The sequence below is a fragment of the Bactrocera dorsalis genome, chromosome 5 (genome assembly GCF_023373825.1).
Source record: "Bactrocera dorsalis isolate Fly_Bdor chromosome 5, ASM2337382v1, whole genome shotgun sequence".
Taxonomy (NCBI): Eukaryota; Metazoa; Arthropoda; class Insecta; order Diptera; family Tephritidae; genus Bactrocera; species Bactrocera dorsalis.
In genome coordinates this window covers 36,489,405-36,507,786 of record NC_064307.1, presented here as the reverse complement: position 1 = coordinate 36,507,786, position 18,382 = coordinate 36,489,405, and positions in this window count along the sequence as shown.

Here is an 18,382-nt window from a genome sequence, read left to right as displayed (position 1 = left end):
GAAAACTTAAGCTTTTTGACGAAAGCTCCTAAAAGCCTTCTATAGATAAAGACGCCTATATTCTAAACAAGGTAAATGCAGGATTTCTCAAGCAGTAAGGGTCAAAATTAATATCACTGTCAACCGCCAAGTTCGTCTACGAAAATAGTGTTAAAAGAGTTTAAGATTTATTTGGAAGAAATATACAGGGTTTGTCCGAAAAGTAATAGGACTGAGTCGTTAAAAAAATATGTATCGAACCAATCGCTACAATTATTGAAAAACTTGGATCGATACAGCGCTGCCTGCGCGATTTCCACGCATTGAAGGCGTCACGGAATGCAATCTCTGGAATATCCGTGAGAGCCGAAGTGCATGCTGCTTGGATCCCTCTGTCATCTCAAAATGCTCGCTAAACTAAAAAACTAAAACTAAAAAACTAAAACTTTTTTACTCCAAGCACGGCAAATTGTCTTAATAGGTATTCGTTAAACTAGATATGCCTTCTTTATTCGAGTGTGAGGCTTTCCATGATAATTTACCAAAGTGTACCCACTTTAATGTCAAACATACGTGTTGACAGCTGGTTTACCAGCTTTCCTTCAAGGTAATACTCTAACACAATAGTAGTATATCATATATGACTTACACGTGCGAGTTACATATATAGTTCCACAAACAACAATATGTAATGAAAACTCCAACGTAGATGAAATAATAAGAAAATACTTAAATCAACCCAACAACATTACTGTATAAAACATTTATTTATTTGTCGGCTTGATTTAACTTGACACTCATATAAATGTGTATAACGAAAATGCAAGTGTCGTTGCTTCATAAAAAATTAAACAACGATACTTGCAATGTAAACATTGTGGCTCAAATTTCATGTCACCGAACTCAAATTTATGAGTACTACATGAAATGTTATTACTTTTACTTTTATAAGCAAAAGTCAAAGTAATATCAAATTACGTAGGAATATTTGTACTTAAGCCACATAAATGTCAATGCACTGAATTATTTGTATGTCCACTTAAAAACTGCTTAAGCCACATAAATATCAATGTAATTGGATAAGTATTAAAAGATTACATATGTATGTATATGATTTTGTTCATATTCGATTATTTTGATCAATATTGTAGGTTTCATTTTAAGAACGAAATTATTGTTAAGTCAGTCTTAAGATTCAAGTGAATAAAGGAAGATATAACATAACAGCTTAAGCTTGTTTTTTTTCAATTCGACCTTATTCTACATAATTGGCGCAGTCAACGGAACTTTATCTTAAGATAAAGCGAACCCTAAGCCTAATTTAAAATTTATTTAAATAAAAGAGTTTTTATAAAAGACATATACATATATTTTTCGGCAATTCGACGTTTTCTTCCGAGTGTTACGAACCGTTTTGGAAATTAACAAACAGAATTATATACTCGAACGATAGAGTATAAAAATAGTGAATAAAATAAATAAGTGACATTAAAAACGAAAACGCAGTGTTTCAAAGTTGGGAGAAAATATATACATATAAAAAAAAAAAAAATATAAAATAAAACATGAGCCGCTTCGACGCTAACAGAAACCTTGATGAAAGGGATGGACAAAGCAGCAATCAACAACAACAAATGGAGCAAATGGCAAATGTCATCAGGCAACAGGAGGAAGCAATCAACCAAATGAGGCTTCAATACGAGAACGGAATGCAGACACAATCGTTATTAAACCCAAAAGAGCTGTTACAGCAGTTTAGACAGCTGAAGTGTTTGGACGAAGGGCACAATATAATGGCATTTATTAAATCAGTAGAAGCCATTATCAACTTATGCCCACAAAACAACCAACAGTTGATGAACCTGGCGACAACAATAATAGCCAATGAAAAAATCCTGGGAGATGCAGGAAGACATGTACAGGAACTAGGCGACAACCCAACATGGCAGGAAATCAAAACCAAACTAATACAACAAGGAAGGCCAAAAACTACATATGGCGACATCTTTAATAAGTGCCGAAATATAAAGGTAAGTAATTTAAGAGAGTTATTTTCTTATTTTCAAAAAGCTAAATTTGAAATAAATCAAATATATTTATTTGACGAAGATAAGCCTTATATTTATACGCCAGATAGGGTAGATAAAGACCTAGTCAGTTTATTAATTGAAAAAATTGATGTACCTATGAGATCACATTTAAATGAAAATTGTTCGCTTAATGATATTATAAATAAATATTCAAAAATTAAAGCTTTAGACGACACTAGAACTATACACATTACACACAGAAAAAACTCAAGCAAACAAAATTTTATTATGAATAAAATGCAATATTTTCATACTGATCAAAACACAAATAGGAACAGCTCAGTTACACGAATTAAACCAAATACTAATATGTATAACCAAAATTACCAAAACACACAAAATACTAATACACGTCAAAATGAACAGTATTCACACAATTTTGCGCAAAATTACGGCAGAGGAAATAGTAGCAATAATACCAGATTTTCGCGTAGAAGCACTAACAACAATAATACCACACTAACACCTGAACCAATGGAAATAGGTGTACTTGAGGAAAACGAAGTAAATTTTTTAATAACGCCTCAAGAACAAAACTCCCCATAATAAATATAACGATAGGAAAAACTAAAATTAGTTGCCTTATAGATACAGGATCAACTACTAGCATATTAAAAGAAGGGATGATAATTCGGGTGGTGGAGCACGGTGCTCGTTCGTTCCAAAGTTGTGGTTGGCCGTGGGGAAACGGTTGGCGCAATATATTCCACAAAATGTTAAATAAAACAAAAGGTTTCATATAACAAAAATATTTAATTATAAACAAATTGGATCAACACTTACCTACGTCTGTATCGCTGAGATGTCGCAAAAGGAGAGAGCGCGCAACTTTTTAGTAAGTGTTTAGTTGCGCGCGAATTAAAACTTCGAAAAAAGTTCGAAAAAGAGAAAAAGAAAAGATTAATCTGCCGATACAGACGTGGCAAAAGAAATTGGGCGGGGGCGGCGTCAACATTCTCCCCGCCTTGCAGTATTACTGCAAATGCAGTTTACAATAAATTACTTAAAACTAACTTAACTAACTGGCTCCTGCACTTCCTTTTCCACGTCTTCTTTGCAGATGGGGTGGCCGACGAGACGAATCGAGTCTGGTTCGGTCCGGGAAATGCCGCTGAGATGAATCGAACCTCAGTCGGTCATTGCCATGCCGCCAATTTGCATAGAAGTCACCACCTTCCGAGGTCGGCGAGACGACTCGAGTCTAACTCGATCCTGGGTAGGTGGTGAATGTGAGAGGCGTTGGCAGCCAGCGCACTTTATTGTGCCGATGTTATACGACACCGGATATTATGTATCCCAGTGTCGTATTTTGGGCAATGAGTTGGCCCATTGACGCTGGTTGTAACCCGGGTAATATGAGCCGGGAGTACACGTCCGCTCCCAAGATTATTTCTACTGGCGCTGCCCTGTGGAACTCGTTATCCGCTAGTCTTAAGTTGCGGAATTGTTGAAATGAAGTGTCTTGCAGAGACCTTACTGGCGTTGGTGGTAACGGACGTCGTTGAATTTGAGCACTCACGGAGATTTCTGTTTCTCCACCCTGGTTGTCCCGAAACATGAGTTCGCATACTCGGCTGTCTCCACGTGTATGCGTACGCAGTCGCAATCGTGCAATCGTGGAGGCGAGGATAATAGTGGCTGGACTAACTGGGCTAATCATGGCCCGCACTGTTGCGAACCTCGTTGCGGTTCGAACACAGATTAAGGCGGTTGGTGAAAGCGCAAGTCTTTGTTGCCAAGGTTGTGTTGCGTGCCTGTCTTTGATGACACGTCGTGCATCGGCTTGACGACGAGTGTCTCGTCCACGCCTTCGCTTCGGATGGGGTGGCCGGCGGAACGAATTGAGTTCCGCTCGGTCCCGACAATGTCGCTGAGACGAATCGAGTCTCAGTCGATCGTTGCCATGCCGCCAATCCGAAAGGAAGTTACCAGCACGCCGAAGTCGGCGAGACGACTCGAGTCTGGCTCGATCTTGGGCGTGTGGTATGCGGGAGAGGCATCGTCGGTCAGAGCTTTGCGGCTGCTTGACTGTTGAAGTCGGTTGATGTGGTCGATGGGGCTCCGAATCCGTCGTGCCAATTGTCAACGAATTTTCTTCCATTTCCGCTGCCTCGACCTGCTGTGCCCATGTCAACTCAATGACATCGTCATCTTGTTCTTCGGCGTCTGAACTGATGCCATGAAGCATCGTGTGGTGTGGATTGCCGCAACGTTTGCAGCGTATTACGCTGTCGCATTCACTCTTTGAATGGCTCCACGCTAGGCAGTTGCTGCAGTATCGGTGGATCAATGTGGTCCTCAGCCTATCTTCTGGGGACATCTGTCGGAACTTTGGGCACCAGCGGAGTAGATGGTTATCTACGCATAGGGGGCAGTTGATTGTTGTCATTTTAAATAATTTTCTAAATGAAAAGGAAGATTATTAGAGTGTGAATTTATAATGCAAAATTAACATTGATTGGGTACAATGACAATCTTTGTAATAGGCCGAGAAATTGAGCCACGTTGAGTTTGGATGTCCACCACCCGAACTCGTTGGTCTAACCCTGAATATATTTTGCTGATCCTGCCTAGGTTCCATTCATTTGGAGGTACATTGTCGTCACGAACTACCACTAGGTCGTTGAGTTGGACTTTCTGTTGGGAATGTTTCCATTTCTTCCGTTTCTGGAGTTCCTTTAAGTATTTGGTCTTCCATCTCTGACAATGGTGTTGACTTAGAGCCATTGATTTTTGCCATTGGTTTACTAAAGATACCGGGATCTTCTGGTCTGGTTCTGCCAATGCATTTTGCATTATTAATTTGGTGCGATTTTGCAACTCTTCTGTGGTCCTTGGTTGCAATGCAAATGCTTTACGCTGATTGCTATTGGGTTGTTTCTGCTGTTGATGTTGTTTAAATATAACATTAGAAATATTTACTCTACAAAAATGATTTTGTGTTATTGTAGAATTCTGTCTGTCGCCTTTGCCATTTAGTTTTGTTTCTTCGGAGGGAACGGAACCTGTTAAAACCCAACCGAACACTGTTCGTTGTGCAGCAAGGGATCCGAAAATTTTCGATTTTACCCCATTTAGTATAATTTTCGGGTAAAGATCTGCTCCGATCAACAAGTCAACCTTTTGACTCGTATAGAAATTATTATCCGCTAAAGGGATATTTGGTAACCCTTTGGCAATTGAAGGGTTTATTGATCTGGATGGAAGCAGTCCAGTCAATTTTGGCAGTACCAACGCTTCCGCTTTTAGTCTTAAACTTTTGTTACGGGGCGAGCCAATTGTGATCGAACATACCGATTGAACTCGTCCTGATTCGGTATTATTCAATCCTGCAACTCGCGCGCTGACCTTTTTGGTTGCCAGATGTAAGCGTTTTTGTAGACTATTGCTTACAAAGGTTGCTTCAGATCCCGAATCAATCAGGGCTCTGACAGTGAAAGTGCTTTCGTTGTGACATATGGTCACCATGGCTGTACCTAAGAGCATGCTTCGTCTGGTAGGCACATTTGAAATATTGGCCTTAATGGAGGCCACATGAGATTTAGTAGAAATCTCAGTAGTGTCTGTGCTGTCAGATATGTGAGCTATATCCTCACTCTGATCCCGGTGAATCATAGAGTGATGTCTCTGTTTACATTTATTACAATTGAACATACTTTTACAATTTTTGACTTCATGTGAGTCCGATAAACAATTTAAGCAGACGTGGAGTTTTCTGACAGCATTTAAACGTGCATTAGGCTGCATCTCAATAAATCTTTGACAAGTTTTCAAAATGTGTGATTGAGATGAGCACAGTTTACATTTAATATTGTTTGTCTTGGCGTGATGGGAATTGATGGGTTTGGATCCATTCCTTGATTGCAAGGTTGGTATCCGACCTTCACCATCAGCCGACTTGATCTTGGGTTGAGTACCCAAATCGCCTTTGAGGTTTGATACTCTCTCAAGCGTTTTAACCCGTTTGGTTAGAAACTTGTCTAACTCAACCCATTTTGGGATCTCGGAATCCGAATCCAGAGATTGTTCCCAAAGCGACAGTGTATAGTCCGGCAGTCGGATCGAACACAAATACGTGAATATGGCATCCCAGCTATCTGTATTGATGCCATGTATTTGTAAAGCTGAAATGCAGCTATTTATTTCCCGCTGTAAATTTCTGAGTTCGGTCTCAGATTCTGTTGAGATGTGCGGGAGCTTGAACAATAAATTCAATTGGGTGTTGACAAGCACTCGCTTGTTTTCGTACCTACACAACAAATTGTTCCAAGCCAATGCGAATCCGTCATTCGTCAGTGGCGCTTTCGAAACGATATCTTTTGCCTCACCTCGCGTTTTTTGATTCAAATGGAATAACTTTTCTACCGGAGAGAGCCTCGGGTTATTCCCATAAATGGCGGCAAATAAATCCCTAAAAGAGGGCCATTGTAAAACATCGCCATGAAATATTTCGGTATCACATGGCGGTAGGTTGATGGTATACCTCACGGGTTCTACAGTTTGTTGTAACCGTTCAGGTTGAATAACTGTCGAATTTGAAGCAGGGCTTTGGTTGAACGCCGTGAGGTTGTGGATGTGTTCGCCCATCAAGGCCGCGCAACACACATAAGCGTGGTAACAGCTTGTATATTTAAGTTTGAGGTCGTCAATTGAGCTTGTGTCGGAAGGATCCACTTTTGTCAAACACAATTTGTATTCTGACTTTACCTCTGCCCACAGAGATTTCAGTTCAGCTTGTTGAACTTCGAGAGAGTAGGCACTTTGATTGTTTGCTGTTGGAGTAAAAGACTCCTCAAACTCCAGTAGAGCGTCTGCAGCTGTGGTAAAGGCTCTAATTGATTCCATTGTTTTCAAAAATTTAAACGGAACTGCAAAAATGTTGCACAAAATCGGATCTAAAACTTGAAATTGAAATTTAAAAAATATTTGCAAATATGTTGCAAAAGTTATTGAACCAATCCGGACAAGTTATAAATTAGTAGTGCGTTGTTTCTTAGTGAAGAGTAAATTTTCGAACGAACAAAAAAAGTAATAAATTTAGTGAAGTATTTTTTTTTCCAAATATTTTTTTTCAAATTTAATTCGAATGTGCTTGCTGGGTAATCGGCCCAATGCACTTGCACACCTAGTCTTCAACTATGTACACAAACAAAATTGATTTGTGCTTAATTGCTTTATTAAAATGTACAAATACAATACAAGTAATTGAATAAATTCACAAGCACTTATTTGAATTTATTCACATTCACTTTTGTTCACTGGGTTATTCTAATTTATCACTGCACTATTCCGCTTGTTGCTGTCCTTCTGGAATGGCTGCTGCGCTGCCTTGCCTCTGCTGCTTTGCCTATGCTGGTATGCCGCTCTCACTTTTGTGCTTGGCTTTCTTGCTGTCGCTCACTTCACTTTTCTGCTTTACCTTTGCTGCTCTCCTTCTGCTGCTTGGCCTTGGCTGCTTGGCCTGTGCTGCTTCTCTGTGCTGCTTTGCTGCTTGCCTGTGTTGCTTGGGCTTTGCTGCTCTTCCTTTGCTGCTCTCACTTCTTTGTTTGGCTTTCTTGCCGTCGCTCACTTTTCTGCTAAGTTTTTTTTTGTGTCACTCACTGCACTTGTAATTTTGTATATATTTTTTTTGTTTTGGCACTCGCGAAACTGCAGCTGCGTTATTGCTGCTTGCCTTTATTGCTATTAGAGCAATATATGGAAAGGCAGAGTTGAGCGACTAGACTCAAATTGACTATAAGAAAAGCCAAAAAAACCGAGAGAGATTTTTGACGCTCCAGACGATTTTGTGCGTCCAAGAAATTTTTAATACTTTCTCGAATAACAGAGAGTGTGGTTTTTTTGTAAAGTGAAATAGTGCATTTGCCAGGTGTATTTGTTGTTGTACTTAAATGAAGTACAATACTACCTGCGATCTTGTGCTTTGATTTTGTGGGTAGAGTGCCAAAAATAAGTTTTGGTCTCCACTTCACACAGCACAATAGGTTTTGTACATAAATGATGCACAAATTAACCAATATATTGCCTTTAGCTTGCAGAGCACAAATCCAAAATATGTTTGGTTGTAACTTGCGAGTTGCTAAAGCGGGCAAATTATGCACTTTCACTTTAAATAAAATTCACTTGTTACCTGTTATCCGGCTCGAAGGACCAATGATAATTCGGGTGGTGGAGCACGGTGCTCGTTCGTTCCAAAGTTGTGGTTGGCCGTGGGGAAACGGTTGGCGCAATATATTCCACAAAATGTTAAATAAAACAAAAGGTTTCATATAACAAAAATATTTAATTATAAACAAATTGGATCAACACTTACCTACGTCTGTATCGCTGAGATGTCGCAAAAGGAGAGAGCGCGCAACTTTTTAGTAAGTGTTTAGTTGCGCGCGAATTAAAACTTCGAAAATAGTTCGAAAAAGAGAAAAAGAAAAGATTAATCTGCCGATACAGACGTGGCAAAAGAAATTGGGCGGGGGCGTCGTCAACAAGGGATATTATCGGAAAATTATCCCATAATAACAATGAAATATCCTATAAAATACAAAACTTTAAACGGGGTAAATCAAATAAAAAGTGTAGTAACCACACCATTTCCAAAAGAATTTGGATGCTTTGGTACCCTTCAATGGAAACTATTGAACTTTTCAAACACAAAATTTTCAGGTATAATAGGCCAAAATTTCTTAAAACCTTTACAAGCAAAAATTAATTGTGCGGAAAACTACGTTGAAATTTTAAAAAATAAAATTTATTTCGAAGAATTTAACTATTCCAAATACATAGAAAATGTTTGCAATTTGGAACATACTAAACAAAATTATTTAAAAGATAAATTCAATTTTTCCCATTTGAATAAAGAAGAACATCAAGCAACCTTAAGGCTGCTCAATGACTTCGAAGACCTTTTCTTTAAAGAAGGAGATAAACTATCATGCACCAATGAGGTACAGCATGAAATTATAACAACAAATTGTAAGCCTTTATATTCCAAAATTTATAGATATCCTCAAATCCATGAAGAAGAGATAAAATGCCAAATTGAAGAAATGCTACAACAGAAAATAATTAAAGAAAGCAATTCACCTTACAATAGTCCCTTATGGATTGTAGAGAAAAAAGCAGACAATTCAGGGAAAAAGAAATATAGAATTGTCATCGACTACAGAAAATTAAACGAATTTACCGTGGATGACAAATTTCCAATTCCAAACCTAAATTCAATCTTAGACAAACTAGGTAGATCACAGTACTTTACCACCCTGGATTTAGCCAAAGGTTTTCACCAAATCTCAGTTAGAGAGGAAGACAGAAGAAAAACCGCCTTCTCGACACCATTTGGTCACTACGAATTTATTCGAATGCCATTTGGATTAAAAAATGCTCCATCAACTTTTCAAAGGTTGATGAATAGAGTCCTTAAAGAACATATTAATAAAATATGCGTCGTATATATGGATGATATTTTAGTATTTGGCACTTCTTTAGAAGAGCATTTAACTAATTTAAAGCAAATATTCGAAGCCTTAAGGCTAGCAAAGTTAAAAATACAAGTGGACAAATGTGAATTTCTCAAGAAAGAAACTCAATTTTTGGGCCATATTTTAACATTAGAAGGAATTAAGCCAAATCCAGCCAAAGTTAAAATCATACAAAACCTAAAGATACCTAATACTACAAAAAGAATAAAATCATTCTTAGGTATGACAGGATTTTATAGGAAATTTATTAAGGATTATGCAAAAATTGCACATCCTATGACACAATATCTGAAAAAAGGACAAACAATAAATATATACAACCCACAATTTATTGCAGCGTTTGAAAAATTAAAAGATATAGTTACAAATTCACCAATATTACGATATCCTAATTTTAATAAACAATTTAGGATTACAACTGATGCTAGTAATTTTGCAATAGGAGCAGTTCTGTCTCAAGATGGTCACCCCATTGCATATGCATCAAGAACACTAAATAATCATGAAACAAACTACGCTACTATCGAAAAAGAACTTTTAGCAATAGTATGGGCCGTGAAATATTTTAGGCCTTATGTCTTTGGTAGACAATTTGATTTGGAATGCGACCATCAACCATTGAAATGGTTAATGACAAAATACTCCGGAAAGGATATAAGTCCAAGACTTCAAAGATGGTTAGTGAGTTTGGGCGAATATAATTTTTCCATAGAATACATTAAAGGGAAAAACAATTATATAGCAGACTTTTTGAGCAGAATAAGAAATGACGAAATTATTTCCCACATAGAAGTTTTCCAAGGGGATGAAGGTAGCAGCATGTCAGTAGAAGCAGAAACTGTCCATTCACAAGAAGAAGATTCAGGATTTGAAATTCCAATATTAGATACAATTGTTTAACAGGTTTAAAATACAAATAATAATAATAAAGGAGAAACAAAACCGCCTTCGAATCTATATTCAATTACAAACGAATTTATATTGATGAAAGAGATATTGGAGAAAATGGAATAAGAGACATTATTAGAAGGGAAATATTTAAAGGAAAAGTAGGTATATACTCGCATCTTAGCGATCATGAATATTATAAAGTACATAAAATTATTGAAGAAGAATTTGCATCTAATCTTAATGTGAAATTTGTCAAATGTTCTTATTTAGCAAAAGATGTTGACAACGAAGAAGAATTAAGAAAACAAATTGCATTATTTCACAAAAATGAAAGTGGTCACTGTGGAATTATAGCCACTTATGAAAAATTAAAGAATAAATTATATAATCCTCATATTAAAGAGCAAATACATCGGGTAATAAATAATTGCGATACATGTTCAGGCGGCAAATATGATCGAAATCCTATAAAAAACAAATTTTTTGTTACAGAAACACCCAAAACTACTAATGAAATAATTCATGTTGATACCTACGTAAATAGCAAACATTCATTTATCGTCTTCATAGATAAATTTTCAAAACATGCTACATGTCTACCACTTACGGACAGGAATAGCAGAACCATTGTAAGTCAATTACAACAATTTTTATCCATAAAAGGAAAGGTAAAGAAAATGGTGTTCGACAATGAATTTCGATCCCAAAATATTGAAGATTTTTTAAAAAGAGAGGGAATACAATACCACATGACTAAACCGAATAGTCACACTGGAAATAGTGATGTGGAAAGATTAAATAATACAATCACAGAAAAAATTCGGACTCTAAATCTTGAGCATTATTTACCAATTACCCAACAAATTTTTAAGGCTATCACATACTACAATGATACTTATCACAGCACAATTAAATGCACCCCAATAGAAGCACAAAATAAAATAATAGACCACGCAATAATTTATGATAGGCTCTGTAAAATAAAACAATCAAAAATAAATAAAGCAAATATGAATAGGGAAGAATATACGGAAACTAGACAAGAAGGATTTATAAAACACTATAAAAATGTAAGACATAAAGAGGAACCAAAGTTTAAGAAAAAACCCTTACAAGGAATCCACACCACTAACATAAAAAGACCTACCAAATTTGGCAATTAATCATTGAACATCCGTATTAAAATAATTCATTAATTTAAATTTGCAGGTAATAATGTGGATATTATTATTAATCTCATCATCTTTAGTAGAAGTAAAAGGTAATTTAATCACTAAAAAAATAACACAAACTAACGGATACATAGAAATTTATAATAATAATCAAAGCATACCGATAGAATCTGATTTAATTTTACATAAAGTAGACATTCAAGAAACAAAGAATCTACTTGCATCAATGAAAGATAACATAGATATTTTTAGTGAAAGTCAAAGAAATTATATAATAAATCAAGTAGATATACTTATAAGTAAATTAAAAACAATAACACCTACAAGTAGACAAAAAAGGGGACTAATAAACATAGTAGGCAATGCATGTAAATATCTTTTTGGTACAATGGATAATACTGACCAAGAAGATATAACCAATCATCTTAACACAGTCGATTCTAACTTACATAATTCTATAACAGAATTAAATCAACAAATAAAAATTAACAGTCACTTTAACTCAACAATACAGCTTATTAAAGAAACAATAAACCAGAATCAGAAGAATGTTATTTATCAGATAGGAGGATTGCATAAAACTATAAAAGATGTTTTGCTACAAAATACCTATTTAGAAAAATTACTTATGTTAAATTCAATTAAAAATCATATTGAGCATATTCAAATATACAGCTGTGTTCATTGAAATAGCAGTGCAAGAGAAGTGAAAATATATAACGGTTTTTTGGCATATTCCTTTTTGTTAATTGATCGCTTGCACATTGTTTTTGTAAAATGGAATACAGAGAATATAAAAAAGTGAAAACCCCGTTAGATTTGATGTGTGGGGTTCTTTTTTATATATTTTTCGAAAATCCACCACTTTTTGGCTGTTCACTGAAATAGCAGTTTTTAATTTTTCTCAACGAAAAGTGCCGATAAAAATTTTAAATTTGTGAATAGTAAGTAAAATTAAGTTTATTATTGTAATTTAAATGACAATAGACTATAACAATGAAAAAATTTAAATTTTAGTGGGTACAGGACCCCACTGCTTCAAGGACGATAGGCTTTTGATTGTTGAGCTTAGAGAGGATAGGTAAACATACAAAGAAATACAAAGCCGTTTAAAAAGTTCTGCCAAGATGGTATACAATGCCATAAATTATGAATTGAAGCCCGAAAAACGTGATACCCTACGCAAAACTACAAATTTGGAGAACCCTCGCATAGTGCGCTTCAGCAAAAACAATCCTTTTGCGTCCTCTAGGGAAATAAAAGCAGAGTTGAAGTTGGAGATCAGTGACGTAACCATTCGACGACGACTGCTAAAGGAAAATTTGAATGTGCGAAGCCCACGAAAGGTGCCTTTACTTAGTCAAAGACATACCAAAGTCCGATTTGAGTTTGCCAAAAGCCATTTGAACTGGCCAATATCAAAATGGCGCAATATCCTTTGGACAGATGAGTCCAAAATGGTCTTGTTTTGTGGAGCAGGCTCTAGACAGCTCCGTCGACCTCCAAACACGGAGTATATTCCAGATTATACTTCAGATTATACGGTCAAGACAGTAAAGCACGGTGGCTTTAAAATTTTGATATGGGCCGTTTTTTCCTATAGCGGTGTGGGCCCAATACATATGTTCAATGGGATCATGGATTAAAATGTGTACGTGGAGATATTAAGGAACGTTATGCTGACATGTGCCAGGTGGAATATGCCCTTAAAATGGACATTCCAGCAGGATTACGATCCAAAACAGACCAGAAAATTGGCTAAAAATTGGCTTAGCCAAGAAAAAATCGTGTTGATGCCATGGCCAGCTCTATCCCCGGATTTAAACCCCATAGAAAACTTATGAGGACACGTCAAACGCTTTGTTCCAAAACAATCCCCGTCTTCTAAGCCGCAGCTTTGGCATGTTGTTCAAGAGGCATGGGCGCAGATTCCTCTTAAGCGTTGTCAGGACTTGGTTGACTCCATACCTCGTAGGTGCGAGGCTGTAATTGCCAATAAAGGATACACAACAATGTATTAGGACAATTCTAAAATATTATTTAGTATAACAAAGTTAATTAATGAGTTATGTTGATTTTTTTAATATTTTTCGTTAACACTGCTATTTCACTGAACAGCACAAATTAGCGCTTTTATTTTATTATTCATTCATACTTAAAAAATATAGAATAAATTAGCACAAAATAAGTTTTAGGTCATGTAAAAATAAATAATTTATCACTTCTAAAACGTTTTTTATCTCATATTGGTCTTTATAATAGAATTTGTCCATCTAGAACATACAGGTCATCTGCACTGCTATTTCAATGAACACAGCTGTATATAACTACAGCACAAAATGGCATAAATGATGCCAATATCCTTACAAAAAATGAAATAGATTATTATAATATTAACATTGAAAAAATTAAATACTTAAGAACAGCAATATTTGAAAAAGAAAGAGAATTAATATTTGTAATCAAAGTACCAATAATATTTTTTAATATACAAGTAATAACTATAATACCTATCCCTTATTTAAATAAAGAAATAAATGCTGAAATTTCAAATGTATTCAAATACAATGATAAGATTTATGAGTATAAGAAGAATAAATACATAAATGAATGTACCATATCAAAACATTGTACAATAGATAAGACATGTGAATTAATTACAAACGTTAACTCAGAAATAATTAATATTAATGACGAAATCATAATTGTAAAAAATGCAAAAAATTATTTAATTCAAAATAATTGTGGCTCAGAAGCATTACAATTAAATGGAAATTATGTAATAAAATACAACAACTGTTCAATAGAATTAGCAAACCAAAAATTTTCAAATAATTACAAAATGTTTATTGATAAAATCATATTATCACAATCTAACAATATTACTTTTAATACCACTCTAACTTTAGAAGAATTAAAATTAACGTCGATACATAATCTAAAAGAAATAGAAGAAATAAAATACAAAAATAAAATTGTAACATACAGTACACCAACAGTGGTAATATTAATAGTAATATTATTTGTAATAATATTAATGTGCAATCATTGTAAAAGAAATAAAGAAAGAATTCAGGAGAATCCTTCGTCTAGGGGTGGAGGAGTTACATATATAGTTCCACAAACAACAATATGTAATGAAAACTCCAACGTAGATGAAATAATAAGAAAATACTTAAATCAACCCAACAACATTACTGTATAAAACATTTATTTATTTGTCGGCTTGATTTAACTTGACACTCATATAAATGTGTATAACGAAAATGCAAGTGTCGTTGCTTCATAAAAAATTAAACAACGATACTTGCAATGTAAACATTGTGGCTCAAATTTCATGTCACCGAACTCAAATTTATGAGTACTACATGAAATGTTATTACTTTTACTTTTATAAGCAAAAGTCAAAGTAATATCAAATTACGTAGGAATATTTGTACTTAAGCCACATAAATGTCAATGCACTGAATTATTTGTATGTCCACTTAAAAACTGCTTAAGCCACATAAATATCAATGTAATTGGATAAGTATTAAAAGATTACATATGTATGTATATGATTTTGTTCATATTCGATTATTTTGATCAATATTGTAGGTTTCATTTTAAGAACGAAATTATTGTTAAGTCAGTCTTAAGATTCAAGTGAATAAAGGAAGATATAACATAACAGCTTAAGCTTGTTTTTTTTTAATTCGACCTTATTCTACATAATTTGCGCGTCTTAAGAAGCCTAAAGCGTTCATATGTGTAAGTGTATGGAAGGGTGGGCTGATCAACATTCCAACAGCTTTTCTCCTTTGTTTCGTTTGTATATGTAGTATCCAATTTCAGATTCCCTTCATGCCCAGTTAGCAAACCATTTTCCTGTAATTAGGTTACTTATACGACGTGGAACTCAACAAGATGCTGCTAATTAAATGATAATTATACTTCTTAACAACTCTTAATGAAATGCATTAATTCGGCAATGTTGTCAAGCACATCAACCCTTTGCGTAGCTGTGTATGATATATCAAAATTATTTCAAATATTAATTTTTATGCAATAATTACAAATTTTTGAAAGTAATTAACCTTAATTTAACTTTCTGACCATTTAGCAAAGCAGTGGCAAATTTAATACAGGAAAGGCGTAAAGCATTGTGTACTTACGACTAGAAACTTATCGCTAATTTGTCAAAATGGGGTCGAGTGGATTAGGCACTAAATTCGCGTATAGAGGACATACCGTTATTTGCAAGACAAGCTCACTGAATTTCATAAAGGTGCAGTATAAAGTCAACCGGAAGTTGAGGTTACCGATGCCATTAAGTCATGTCCGAATTATGCGCACATATACTACTTCATCAACTGCCCATAGACGTTTTCATATGAAAATTAGGAACATTCTCTATTTTAAGAATCAAGGTAGATAGGTAGTTGTAACAAGAAAAGTTAGACATTCCGATACCCTAAAGCAGTTGAAAAAAATCGAAATGTCCTCCCAAGGTTACAATAATTACTTGCAGGTGAAAATATGCTCTAAATGTGAATGGAGAAAGTTTAGCAGGGAAGGAGGCTATCATCTCAATCTATACCGACCGGGTTTAAAATAGATTGCGGAATAGCGACAAGGTATACTACGCGGAACTTGATATCTTTCTTTCCATCCGTCTATAAAAATCTGCTAGCATCTTAGAAGCGGAAGCACTAAGCGTAGAGAAGACCTGTGAGTTCTACTGCACAATTACGTAAGGATACAGAAAGCTGCTAGTCTTGTCATCGCAAAGGATTAGTTCCAACGTAATCAACAAATATAGAAGGACAAAACTGTCACTCTGGTGATAGTCATGAGATTTGCCTTATTTCGATAAAACTAACAATAATAATCGATAGCTTTAGCTGGTCAAATACTACATCAAATTACGTAAAACACTGTGCTAAAAGCGGATTACTCAAGAGCCATGAAGAAATTATAACTAAAAGAATTTTTTCTTATGAACTTAGCGCATAATAAATAAAAGAGGGTTTTGATAAAATATAAAACATACGTTTCCTCTTGTCCTCATATTTCTGGATTATCCCAGGGAAATTATAAATAAGCTGATGCTAACGCCTACTGCTAAAAGTCAAAGGCTCTCCGGGGCCTCTTTACGTACGCACACAGCATTGTAAGTATTACATTTGTATGACATCTTACGGATACCCGTATGGCTTGTCTACAGGCGTGCAATAATATCGCTTACAAATATAGACTTTATATGTTGTCGAGCGTGGGAACAAATACTATTGTGTTTGAAGGCACTAGTGTAAATAAACACTTAAATCGAGTGGGCGTCTCTTTTGCTAATCAGCCGCATAAAAGCCTGACATTCTGCCGTTTGTATGGCGTGGTCGAGAGCGCCGCAAAACTGCCGTTACAGTACGCGCTCCCCATATAGTTGCAACGTCGATTCAGTCCTGCTCTTTGTATGAATTTACCATAATTTTTTTGCATATTTAAAGTTTTTAAAATTGCAAGAAAAACAACATTACTGCGTCATAGCCATACATTTTCGCACTTCGCTGTTACACATTTATAAATAACCACAATTTATTTATATTTACGAACTTTCAATTGTGGCCAATAACTCAAAAAGTTACCAAGCTTTGTTCGCGCCACAAACACCAAATGGGGCCGTTTTCGGCAACCGATGTTCGCCAATGAATCAACCGACGTGATTATGGCTTGTTCGTGTGCGCTAGCATATCCGTACAAATTTCTATGGCTTATGTGTGTGAGTTGTATACTGAGTGCCGCGGTGTGTACAAATATACCCAGCAGAAAATGATTTTTTCAAAGTATTACTTTCCTCTTCAAAGTGTGTAGTTTTCTCACAACTACTGCGTAGTTATGAGGAAGGATAGTTAAATTTATAACACGATGTCGTCTGTGCTGATTCGACTTATATACCTTTATTTAACAAATATGTATGTCGGTGTTATTGTATATAAAGAAAAATTAAAATACAAAATAGATCAGTGAAAAATTGAAGATAAAAGCTAAACATATTTATACGTATCATTTAAAATATAATCGCAATGTCACAAAATTGTATTATTAAATATTCTTAAAACTCACATTTCTTCATAATAAACTGAATAATTACAAACACCCGATGTTAGATTTTGCTGACACTGTTATACGCCTTCAATTTTTAGATTCACAGAACATGTAGTACTGCGTACCAACATTTAGCAAGTTCACTCGAGAACATCTTTTTACGTGATTTTGTGAAGACACTTCACTCACTGACACTTTGGGCACAAATTCAACTTGATTAAGCATAATCTTTATATTGGATCTGCATGCTATGGGAAATATTGACCAGCTAAAAATTTCGGTTTATACATTGTAGAAATCAGTCAATGTCTACCAAAATATTTCTTGTTCTGAGCAATGCCTTTTTTGTAATTTATTTGTTTACGATACGCATTAATATGATTGATTTCATTAGTCTTCCAATTGGTTATCAAGCAGCTGGCGGCTTATCAAGATATTAAAAAAATAATACATGTTTGCGGTTGGATAATACACCGAAAATGAATAATTGCTATTGGTAGCGTTTAAATAACTCAATAGAAATAAATCGATTTTTAACATTGGCGACAAATTTTTCTGTACTTTCTTTTATGGTTCATGACGTCATGAAATATCTGCCAACTTTCTATCAAACGCTTCCCAATAAAAACGAACCGAAGCTATCATAATCTCTATATCATCATTATTCTGCGCAAAACACATTAGAATAATT